This window comes from Convolutriloba macropyga, chromosome 6 (assembly GCF_964194025.1).
Source record: "Convolutriloba macropyga chromosome 6, txConMacr16.3, whole genome shotgun sequence".
In the NCBI taxonomy this organism is placed as follows: Eukaryota; Metazoa; Xenacoelomorpha; order Acoela; family Convolutidae; genus Convolutriloba; species Convolutriloba macropyga.
The window spans coordinates 37,736,426-37,748,888 of record NC_134473.1 but is presented as its reverse complement, the minus strand read 5'-3'; the positions used below and the strand labels follow the sequence as shown (position 1 = coordinate 37,748,888).

General features: G+C 34.9%; 1 pseudogene; it reads left to right on the top strand.

Moving 5' to 3' along the window:
* The first annotated feature begins 1,415 nt into the window (after positions 1 to 1,415).
* On the top strand, positions 1,416 to 3,169 carry LOC142340965 (sialin pseudogene; annotated as a pseudogene).
* The last annotated feature ends 9,294 nt before the right edge of the window (positions 3,170 to 12,463 follow it).

Sequence of the window (12,463 nt, the reverse complement as noted above, 5' to 3'; positions counted from 1 at the left end):
AGAAGGAACTTTTTCGACCAGAAGTAGGCAAAAAGTTTTTCAATGATTACCTTCGATCTATCTTATTTAGTTTAATTTCACGTATGTAAGAGAAGGCTGATCCTAGCAATTTTCTTTCAGCACTCATAATAAAACAATGACATCAAGGTTATAGAGGTATTTCCTCGTCGTTTCTGAATAAGGCGAAAATGAGGACATGATGATGAACAGATCTTCTGGATTGTCTGATCATGGATATCATCTGGATCGTCTAACCATGGTGGACTATTTTTCGACTGCATTTTATAATGGATGATTTTGAGCGAGGACCTCAACCTGGGCTACAAGAATTCAAAAAATCATGGTTACAAAATTATTAAAATGTAGTTAAATTTGAGTTTGGTTTACGTATATAGTAATTCATGTTTTTCTACTCTAACAGTAACATTAATCATTGACTCGTTACCCTAGTCAAGACCAGATGGTTATCTTGCAAGATCTTCCAAGATTCTTGCAAAAAATGGTTATCTTGCACGATCTTGCAAGAAAATCATTATCTTGCAAGATCTTGCAAGACGATGGCTATCTTGCAAGATCTTGCAAGAAGAATGGTTATCTTGCAAGATTCTTGCAAGTTCGTTCCGGTCGAGCTCTGCTATCATTGGTTGTTTAGACGCATTATCTTTCATTTAGCGCAAACTATTACCAAAATATAGTGGAATAGTTTTCAGAGATCATTTGAAACAAAATTTATACCAGATATCTGTATTTTATTACAGCCGTTGGTATTAATACTGGTTACTCTCATTTATTTACATTAATTCGTGCTTCAAATTTCTTGTTTTGCTACTATGGAAAACAATTTACTTTCTTTTTCTAAATTGATTCAATTTTTTAGTTTGAGCGGAAGAAAACAAAGTTGATGCTATTTTGGTTGTAATTATATATCACAATGTAAAAAAAGGGATGGGAAGCAATGTTCGCGTCTCATTTTGATCTTGTTCGATCATGTTCCATTTATTTGCATATTTGCAAGATGAATGGTTATCTTGCAAGATTCTTGCAAGACAAAGGTTTATCTTGCAAGATCTTGCAAGATTTTGCCAGAATCTTGCAAGATCTTGCAAGATAACCATTCGTTGTCGACTGGGGTAAACACTCGTTAACAAATATGATTTTGTGTCGCAGATAGCTTTGATCACAATAACAACATTTCCCGCAGCTTAACCTCTCATTTTTGATAATGATAATTACAATGACGCATTCAAGTTCAAATTGACCTGAGCCTTGAACCTTCGCAAACCCATCATAACACTCTCAACAGAATTGTTTACCATTTAGCCGTCTTGAGTAAATAATAGAACATCAATTCGGTGACTGTCAAATGATTGGATCTTTAATCGTGGCAAGTCCAAAACTCAGTAACCGAAGCTGGCTGAGAGAATAATAGAATAGTTAAATTCGTCGATTCAGATTTTCTGGATTGTTGGATTAGAATATCTAAATTGTCTTAAACTAGCTCAAGCCTAATTTGCTCATAGAAATTTCTCTCTATCGTTCAAATTAAATACAAGTTATGAGTTATGAAAAATGTTCCAAACGTAGCGCTACCTTTGAAACTACAAGCTTGTTCGATATAGACTCCAGATACCATGAGTCAGTTTTGGGGAAAGTGTTTTCGACCAGATACAAACTGGCTTTTATGGGGTTTCTGGGCTTTTTCCTGTTGTACTCAATGCGGGTCAACATCAGTGTGGCCTTAGTGGACATGGTTAAGGATAGGGACACTGAGAACAGCACTATCAATGAGAACTGTCCAGACCATTCTCACAACTCCAGTTCCAACTCAGACGAGGGAACCTTCGACTGGACATCTGGACAGGAGGCCAATGTGTTGAGTGCTTTCTATTACGGGTACCTCGTTACCCAGATTCCCGCTGGATATGTTGCCTCCCGTTACGGTGGGAAACACATGTATGGTCTGGGGGTGTTACTCACTGGCATTTTTACCCTCCTGACTCCCCCTGTGTCTTATTTGGGGGTGGAATGGTTGATCTGCTTGAGGGTTTTAGAGGGCGTTATTGAAGCAATGACCTTTCCCTCTTTCCATCATTTAACGGGTCGCTGGGCGCCGAAATTTGAGCGGAGTTCGTTCGCTGGATTAGCAGTTTCGGGTGCCTCATTCGGCAATATGGCTATTCAACCCTTAATTGGCTATTTGTGCACCCTGAAACTGTGGAATGGTTGGCCATTAGGGTTTATTGTGAACGGGTTTCTAGCTGTAATTTGGTACATAGCATGGTGCTTGATTGTATACGATTCACCGGACCAACATCCAAGAATTTCAGAAAGTGAGAAAAATTTTATCAAACTGAAATCACAAGTTGTTGATGATCGCAAACTGAAAATTCCGTGGAGAGGAATTTTGACAAGTGTTCGTTTTTACGGCTTAATGGTCGCGCATTTTGCGTGTAACTTTATCAATTACGGAATGATGTCGTGTTTGCCGTTATACTTATCAAACGTTCTGAACTTTGATATTGCTACAAATGGATTTTTCAGTGCTCTACCATGGTTGTGTTGCTTTGTAGGCACAGTTTTGACGTCTCAAATAACCGATTTCATTCGAAATCGAAAATACGTAACGACTACATTCATCAGAAAATTCAACCAACTTGTTAGCTCAATTCTACCAGGAGTATTTTTGGTTTTGGCCGGCTATTCCGAATGCAATTCGACACAAGCTGTCAGCTTTATTGCCGCTGGGATGTTCTTTTTTGGAGCGCATTATTCGGCTTGTTATTGCAACAACTTAGATCTTGCTCCACAATTTGCAGGTGTTGTTTTTTCAATCACAAACACAGTAGCAACCCTAGCCGGAATCGTATCGCCTATTATAGTGGACCAGATTACGAAAGACAACCCACATAGTAAAGATTTGTGGCTGTATGCGTTCTATGTTTTCGCGGGTGTTGCCTGGACCGGTGGTGTGACTTTTGTGTTGCTCGGTTCCGGAGAAGTCCAAAGTTGGGCAATAGTACCCGTAGAAGACAAGCAAGGAAAAGTGGAAAAGGAGGTTTTGGCTAACAGCTGTATGTCCGACTGAGAAAACCCTATTATTTCATATTTGCAAACGTTTATGAATTAGATAGCATTCATTTTTGACCAGTAGATAAGGATACAGCCTTCCATTAGAAGGCACGCAGAAAAAAAATAAAAATTCTTTTTTCATATCGTCTTCGCGAGGTCGGCAACGTTTTATTTGTTACAGAATAGGTATGGTAATTCAAGTAAGCCGAAAAATTAGAGATGAAATTTTTCTGTTGGCTACCAAATATCTAGTGTACGCTAAACAGTTTTCTAGATAGCTATAAAGTATTTTAAAATACGTTTTTTTATCAAAAAGTTCCCTCCAAGCAATTGCACACGGATTGTCGGGCAGATTTTTCAATTCGGATAATTTGAACCGGCAAAGGTTCAAATTGTCCGAATTAATTCGGACAATCTGAACAAATAAAATCACTTAACGCATAATTAGGCACAATCCTTGCAAATCAGCGTTTATCAAAACGAATAGTCATTCGAAAAACTAAATGTCGACTTAGCAACAAATGATATATTTGCAAGTAAGCGAAATCTGATCGTGAATTAAGCGGACTGGTTTTCTCATATTACGTGGCCAATCTCCAAAAAAGAAAAAATGACGAAAGCGTGTCCTCACTCTTCACGATTCATATAGCACTTTCGACAATCGAATTTAGTTATGCAAAACAACAAAATATGGTAGTTATAAAAGTTTTTTCAAGAGTATTCAAGGATAAGCATAACCAATTTCAACAACTTTGTAACAAGCACAACATTTCCCTTTTTCTATTTGTAGCTACTTGAGACTCAATTCAAAGACTTAATCGTTCTTGTGAACAATGATATGTGTAGTTGCAGACTGCTGATTGACCCCTTGATCCGCAATTAGTATTCAGAGTCAAATTTCTCAAATTAGTCAGCAACTAGACTTTTTTCATTTCGATCTAATCGACATTTTTTTAGTTATTTCAAGAATCACGTTTTGTGAAAAGTTGGAACAAGTATATCCATTTTTGCAGAAAACTTGAACTAAGTTAGCATATTGTAACTGGTTTCCATTTTTGCTGACAACTCTAATCTTAAAACAGGGTTTATGAAAAATCCCAACAAAATCGATTATGTAGAGTAACTGTAATGTCAAGTTACTGTTCACTTTTTTTAATGATGTGATGCAAGGAAAAGGAAAAAAATTCATGCCATTTAAAAACAATCCTATACATAAAAAGTTGCCTCATAACTTGGCAATCAAAACTAAGAATACCGAAAGCGGTCATGGAAAGCTGCTATAATAAAGGTCCTCGCTATGACATAAAGAGGCAAATACAAATAAACAAAATCACAATGCTGACCAAATTGAGCTAAATGGTGCCATGAGGTTAAACAACTATTCCCATACTTCTTTCAGATTTTTACGTCCGATTGCGTGGCGTGATATTGGTATCCAGAAGTAGTTGTGGTGATTACTCCACATACATTTTTTGTCATATACTAAAATAATTTCTTTGTGGAATGATATGAAACTTGCCCTTATATTGTAAAGGTATGATTTTACAAAATGAAGATAACAAAAACAGCAATAGCGAATTCAATGAGCAACTCTATGAATACAAGCACAATTTCAAAATTGTTGGCGTGTAGATTGAACCTAATATGTTAAAGAAAAAAAACCTTTTTTCATACTCGAAGTCAAATGACCGAGTTGTAATATGTACAAAGGATCTTCAGTTGATAATAAAATTAAAAATCGAAAAAATGGAGCACAAATAGAAAATTTTTTTCTGTTACGCTTTAATGAATAGTTTATATAAATGTTTATTGTAGCAAAATGATGCTCAATCATGCGAATATTGTGATTGTGCATAATAATCTTTTCACAATGCATTTATTTGGATTGTAGTGGTGCTTTTTTCTATTAGGATCCCTAATTTTCGATTTTTTTAACTTTCGAAATCAAGTGGTGATTTCTGTCTTGCTGCAGTAGTAAAAAAAGCAAACTTACTATTAATTTGCAGTGTGATTTTGTCAAACTACCTTTCATTTCGATTTGACAATTTTGTGTCTAAAAACATTTTCGGTTTTTGAGAGTGATCTTCGTTTCACGTATTGCAAAATGACATTTTCGTTTTTTCGAGTGCTCGTACAATGTTATAACTGTAATCTGTGTGCGTCATTTTTCATTTGCTTGAAACCTTGAACCAGCAGCTGATGCTTTTCATGACTTTTAAACCATTTTTTGTTATAAAACAATGGGGATCTTTTTTAATTGTTAATATCTCTGTTGTTTTAACGCTTATTCTTTAATGACAGATTTTATTGGATCATAATGAGGCATAAGTGAATCAGTTCAATCACCTCAGCTCACATCTAAATGCTTCCTTGACTCTTTCAATTTTTGTTTAAAAAAATGTGTTTATTTTCAGGTCTTATCAATTAGTGTAAGTCAGAACAGGTCTCACCGGTTGACAATCAAGATTAATTAGACATAATAAATGGACTAAAATCTATGCTAGTAGTTTCTACAAACTTGACACTAATTGGGCACTTTTTTGAACAAGATTGAAAAGTTTAGAGTTTCGCATGTATTAGTTGTGCATTTTGTTGTCTTGTAAAGGAGCATCTGGTTGGCTGCCACTGAGGCATAAATAATTCTAAATCGTCAGTTGAATTATCACTGGTTGTTTCTAAAATTTTGATGTTTTTTTTATTTTAAAAAAAATGTTTTGGTTTCTACTCATTTATGTTTTTTTTTTGTTGTAGTCTTGTTGCTTAGTTTCAATAATCACGGTTTCTATTGCGCTTTCTAATCATGGTTATCTTTTGGTTTTGATCTTAGATACCAATTGTTTCTGAAATGTTTTGGCGAAGTTTTGAGTTTCTTCTTTTGGTCTTTTTTCAGCTGAGGAAATTAAAAGTAAAAATACTGCATTCTAATGTTGTATACTAAACTGCTGTTGAAGAGCTTTTATTTATTCATATTTGTTTTCACTTTCAAATTGAACTTTTTTGCGGATTTATTTAAACTTTTATTCTCATTGATCGGGCTGTCTGTTGTGTAAGGCGTACTTATTCTAAAATTAAATAGTGTTAATAGAAAAATAAAGTTTTGTTAAAATTAAGCTTTTCAAACACTAGTATTCGAAGAATAATCACTCTAAAACTGTTTTCAACGTTTTTGTCGTTACTTTTGCGCGTATCGTATGGCTAACATCGTATTGGCTAACAACATTTGATGTTGCTGGAAAATGTTGATCTTGAGATCATTTTTGTATTCAGTTCTTTGGATTGAAAGCCAAGTCTTGTCCGTCCCGTACTTTTTAATTGTATCAAACAAAAAAGGATTAAAAGTGTTAGAGATGCTTGCTGCTGATTGTTGATAAATTACATTTGTTTCAAATAATATGCACTGCAAAAAATGTTTGAAAAAAATTTGCAGACGGTATTATTTGAGTGCCAATTTCACCTTTTTTGATATCACAAAAGATTGTAGTTGTTGAAAATTATTTGAACTATTCTTTTTCAACTTCTCTTTGGGGTCTGATATATACTTTTTGATATAAACTACCATTCCTGTAGATCATTTTCTGACATCACATACCATTTTATTGGCAATCAGTTATACTCTATTCTAACTTACAGTAATTTTTTTTCTGCACAAAATTTTTAGTAAATTTTTTTTCTGCACAAAATTTTGTCTATGTCTTTAGCTTTCGATGCAGACTCGGTTTTAATTTCGTGCAGCTGTGATTAAATTTCAAATTCGCATGCATATTACCCCCCAATCTTACATCGTTTCACCCCATAGACAATTCACCCTACTCTTACATGGGGGGTAATTCACCCTACTCTCAGGGGGGTAATTTCGACACGGGATAGATCCAAAAGGTCTTCCAATAGTTAAACTATTGCAAAAATTTTTTACATTTTTCTTCAACGTTTTTGGTAGAAAATTTGTTAAAAATTTTCTCATTCAATTGGTATTGATTGCCATAAATCAAGAATTGGAATTTGTAAGGTTTAAGTCAGATGTCGTTAGACAACAAACAAGCGCTCGCTTAAAACATCTAGGACCGTTCGTGCTTCACATTGCTCTGTTTGAAACATATCAGTCTGTCTATTAGTACGTTCTGATATTTCTAGAGTCAACCTAACACAGGAAACTGCCGATTAGAACAAAACTACTCAAAATAAGGAATTTCATATTGTTCACTTTGCTCCTATTTACAATTCTCATAACGTCCCATTATCAGCCGACTATAAATTAGAATCTAAATCAACCAAATCTCATTATAACTAGTTATAAGTTCTTTGTATTACTTTTGAGAATTAAAAGAAAACTTACTCGACTTTGTCAAAATGTACATGAGCAGTTCCTCCCATCGACGATCGTTTAGAAGTGGATCTCCGGCAGCTGCTGTGATTCCAGTTGCAACTCCTGTGATTGCAGCACCCACTTCAGCATTCATGGCACCAGCTGTCATTGCAACACCTGCTTTGCACTCTACTGTAAGAGACATCCATTAGACATCTATCAGATTGAAATCATCAGTAACTGTTTAATACTGACACTAATTACTATAATGCAAAATGTATCAGAAATGGCAACATTGTTAAAGTGTTCATCAATATCTGGGTTTTATTTAGTAAGCAGACAGGAGAATTATAAAAAGTACGATAGCACGATCAACAGCGGAAACCATTGAAATTCAGCCCATACATCCCGGATTAGCATAGGATCTATTGGGTATATTGGAAGACAATAGTTGCCCATCAAATTTAACTACAAACCAAACTTGTAACATATTTGATTAGTTATTGTTTCAGTCATTCCACAGCAGTTCTCGCAGCAGAAGCAGCAGTCCATTTGGAGGACATAGCTACTCTAGTTCATCTCACAACTATCACTCGGGATTCTGAACTCAACGAACAATAAAAACAACAAAGAGACGATAAAAACGAGAAGGACTTATTGCTTTTACAATTTGCCTGAATTTCTCTTATCTACTGCTAATTATCTACTGCTAAAAATTTGCTAATTTTTAAATAATTTTGGATATGGAACACTGAAGAATTTAATTTTGCTCCCTACTGCTTTTTCGGCTATTTTTAACATTTTCCGGCTTTTGGACGTTTTTTTTCTCAGCTATTTTTGACGTTTTCCCGGCTTTTGTTGACGATTTTTTGGCTTTATTTTTACGTCTGGCAAGTAAAGAACTGATAATTGGCCCCAATCTGACAAGTAGAAAATCATAATTGGCGCAAGTATGACAATTGTAAAATCATAATTGGCCAAAATCTGGCAATTGTAAAATCAGACTTGGCCCAAATCTGACATTTGCAAAATCAGTATGATCACACGCCTGGCACGTAAAGGAATTGACATGAATAACTGAATAAATCAGTACTGATATGGAATGGCATTTAGACGTGCCCTGGACTGATTCGTACTTGGAGTTCGGTAAGGGGTATCAACAAATAAAAGCTGAGCGGAGAGTTTATCAAATTGATGCCGAATAGCTGTGACGCTAATCAATTTGGCAGATCATTTAGCTGTTCGTTGTTTCCTAGCCTATCCCAAAAATATGGCAGAAATTTTGCTGTTCAGTTTTTAATTTTACTTCGATTTTTATTTGTCTAGAATAATTTCCACAACTGTGAAAAACAATTTGTCTCGGGCCGAGATGCCAGCCCCGTTTCTGTGCAGTACTTTTTGTGAGAAATGCGTTGAAATGCACTGAATTTTTTGAAAAATTCAGCGCAAAAACATCACGTAATAATGCGCTGAAATGTTTTGAGATGTGCTGTAACTTTGAAAATTTCTCAATCCGGGGTTTTTTGATATTGATTAAATTTTCTGAACATTGACAAGTGAGAGAGTGTTAATGTCGTTAAAATGATTTCAATGATTGTTTAAAAATTGGGGTTTTTAAAAAGAAAATTGGTGCAAGGAAAAGTTTTTTTGACGTTCGGTTGGGTTGTTAATAAGGATACTTGCCGAATCTTCGGTAAGTTCCATATCAAGTTCCATATCAAGTCCCATGAGCAGCTGAGGCATAGCCGTGGCTCGCGATAATTACAGTACAACTAAATATTTCATCTATACAGTTTTATTATGCTGGTAGATAAAAATTCAGTTGTAATGTACAGGGTTATATTTGGTATAATTTTTTGGTCTCATTTCATGAATTGATTTTAATTGGCTTAGCAAAAAGCAAAAAAATGATTGTTATTATTAACTTTTTGGCCCTTTTTGATTTCGGCTCATCTTTGAAGTCACCCTTACAATCTAAATTAGTTTCCAAAAAAATCTACCTTTGACTTCTCTATTGGTGTTGCATAAGATATAGAAATAAAAATTCGTCAATTTTTGTCGGTCATTGTCCAGTTAAAATGTTTGCGAGGTAGTAAAAATAGTGACTGTGATTGGCTGTGTGTAGTAAGTAGTAGTGAAAATGCCTGGTTTGTAACGGGGGGGGGGGGGCTGTCCCCCCGTTACAATACAGGCATGGTCTTTTTTAGGTATCCTCTTAGAATTTCTCTGACTTAGAGTGGAATAAAACTTAGCTGTTTCATTTAGTTCTTCGAACAGTTTCATGCTTTGACTTGAAATTTGTTTTCCCCTTTCTAACCGGGAAAGTTGGTTGGTGTTTGTATAAACAATTTCTACTTTCTTGTCTCAGCAAAAATTTAGAGAAATCAAATTTAAGATAAAATTTTTTGATATAAATTTATAATGTAACTAACCTGGTACATCCGGAACATTGAAGACGGGGTCGAGAAAGTAATCGATAATAAAATGTAGAAATAAGGTAATAACTATGAAACAAATGAGCTTTCTCTTATGAATTAACATTACTCGTTCAATAAAAAAAACGAAAACTGGCAAAACTAGAAACATTGAAGTTAATAACCAATACAAGGTACCAAAAAAGAAACAAAAACAAACCTACATCAAACAGTTTCAAACTCTAAACAGTTTTTGAGTTTCTCATTTTCTAATCAGTTGACTCCAATTGTTTTTGTTAAATGCATTTTAACCACCCAACTGTTGCTAGCAAAGATATACCCATTATTCACAAAAACTATTTAACAGTAGCGCAAAAATTCCCACAAAACTCAATTCGCCTAAATTACTTTTTATCAGCATGTGAGTTCTTTAACGATCAAGAAAATTTTGATCACGATATTGCGCTTAAACTTAGACCGTACGGTGGTCTTATTGGAATTGACAACTCGTCTTTAGATCATCAACTTAAAAGTTTTAAAGTCCTTCGGTTACATGCAGTTTTGCACGACGCTGGGGGTTTTATATACGAAAGATACAAACAAGGACCTGGTTACTCTTATATGCTTCCCTGGAAAAGCAGCAACTGTTTTAGTGGTCATTTGTCGGGAATATTGTTTTGCCTATATATAAAGATTTTTCATCCGTCAATTTTTCATTTATTGGAATGCTGAGCAGCAAAACAGTTGTGTTAGACGTTGAAGGGTTCCGTCACAGAAAAGAAAAATTTATTGTTAAATAACTTGGTGTTTGCACCGAGGACTATCTCGACTGCGTGTCATTTTTACCTCCAACAAGTTATAGTGAGTTAACAACTCAACAAAAGCAATCTTTCAGTTGGTTGACTAGAAATTTGCACGGCATTGAGTGGGAAACAGGAAACTATCCCTATATTTATCTCACACAAATAATTCAAAGCGTTCGTTTGAGGAATCCGGGTTCAATATTCTACGCTAAGGGAGAGGAAAAAGTAAAATTTTTGTCAGATTTGCTTGAGTGCTCTATTATTGATCTGAATTCACTCGCGTGTCCTTCAATATCTGTGAACTATTTTACCCAAAACTGTCAAAATCATTCAAAGGGCAAAAACATTTTCAACAAACATTGTGCAAAACAAAAAGCCATTTTCTATTTCAACTGGTTAACAAATGAGAGAGGAATTGACGAAAGTGGAAGCACCCTTGTCACCGAGTTCAACAATTTGCGCCTTGATTACGGGGGACGGGAATCTGAGTCTTTCAATTTCCAAAGACGAAACCATAAAAACCGGAAACCAGTTTTTACAGAGAAAAGTTAAATTGTTGCTGACTGAGGACGAAATTCGCTCATTTACTCATTTAGTATATTATATTGAACCTTTTCTTCAGTGGAGAAAGCAAAATGTCAAAAACTCAACCCAGAGTCTGTCCTCCGAGACTCTTACTGATGTCGAAACACCCGGTTGGTGAAGAAGTAGACAAGAACGATCCTTCACTGCCGAAGGAGATTCAACACTTGGTGAGGGAAGAAAGAGTACACAAAATTGTTCATTATGACAAAACTGAGAGACTCCCGGAGTGCTTTATGGTTCATATGAAAGACTTTCTAACTGAGTTCAATTGCTATGAATTGTTTTATGTAGAGTGACTTTTTCTCAATACATTTTTTTAAAAAAATTATTTTTGTCTCGAGATGGAGGGGGTAACAGTTGATCAAGTTGACGCTGTTGTTGAAGAAAGTTTCTTTGAAAAAGAAAGTAGCAGCAAATCTTCATGGAAGTTTTGTAATCAAACAACGTTGCCACGGTCAGAAGTTGTATTTTTTGTTCAAATGTTTGTTATTTTACAGCTGATATCACTTTGTATTGTTAAATTAACCATTTTAAAACCAAATTGTGAAGAAACTTCAGTTTGGATATCAATATTGTCAAGTTTAGTTGGATACATTTTACCAAATCCAAGACTATGAATAAAATTATATCTACGCAAGATAGGGTCTTCATGGCCGTTGTAGGGCCTTCAGGTTGTGGCAAAACAGAGTAATTTTCAAAATGTTGATTGGAAACACATTTTACCCAAAATTTAACAACATTATTTCTTTATACCGAGAAATGCAACAAATATACATCAAAATGGAGAAAACACTTGGTGTTACGTTTAAAAAGTACGCCAATTTAGAATTTTTGAATAGTCTTGCAAACTGTCTTCTGATAATAGACGACTCGTGCGAAGAAATTTACAATGACAAAGAATTTGTTAAATTGGCCACTGCAGGGCGTCACAAAAACATTAATGTTATTTATATCAAGCACAACCTTTACCAACAGAGCAAGTGGTCTCGTACAATAGACTTGAACACGACACACATCATTTTGTTCAAATCAGCCCGTGATATTCAACAAGTCGAATTTTTAGGTAAACAATTGAACCTCGTTAAATTTTTAAAATACTGCTATCAATTGGCAACGAAAGAACCGTTTGGGCATTTGCTTATCGATCTTGATCCAAAAACTTCTGATTGTTTACGATACTGTTCAAATATTACTGAGCCAGGTCCATCATTTTTCTATCTTCCATCTGATAAAGCAGAAACAACTCCACTAAACAATGAAAGAGAAAGAATTATCTATACTGAAGCAAA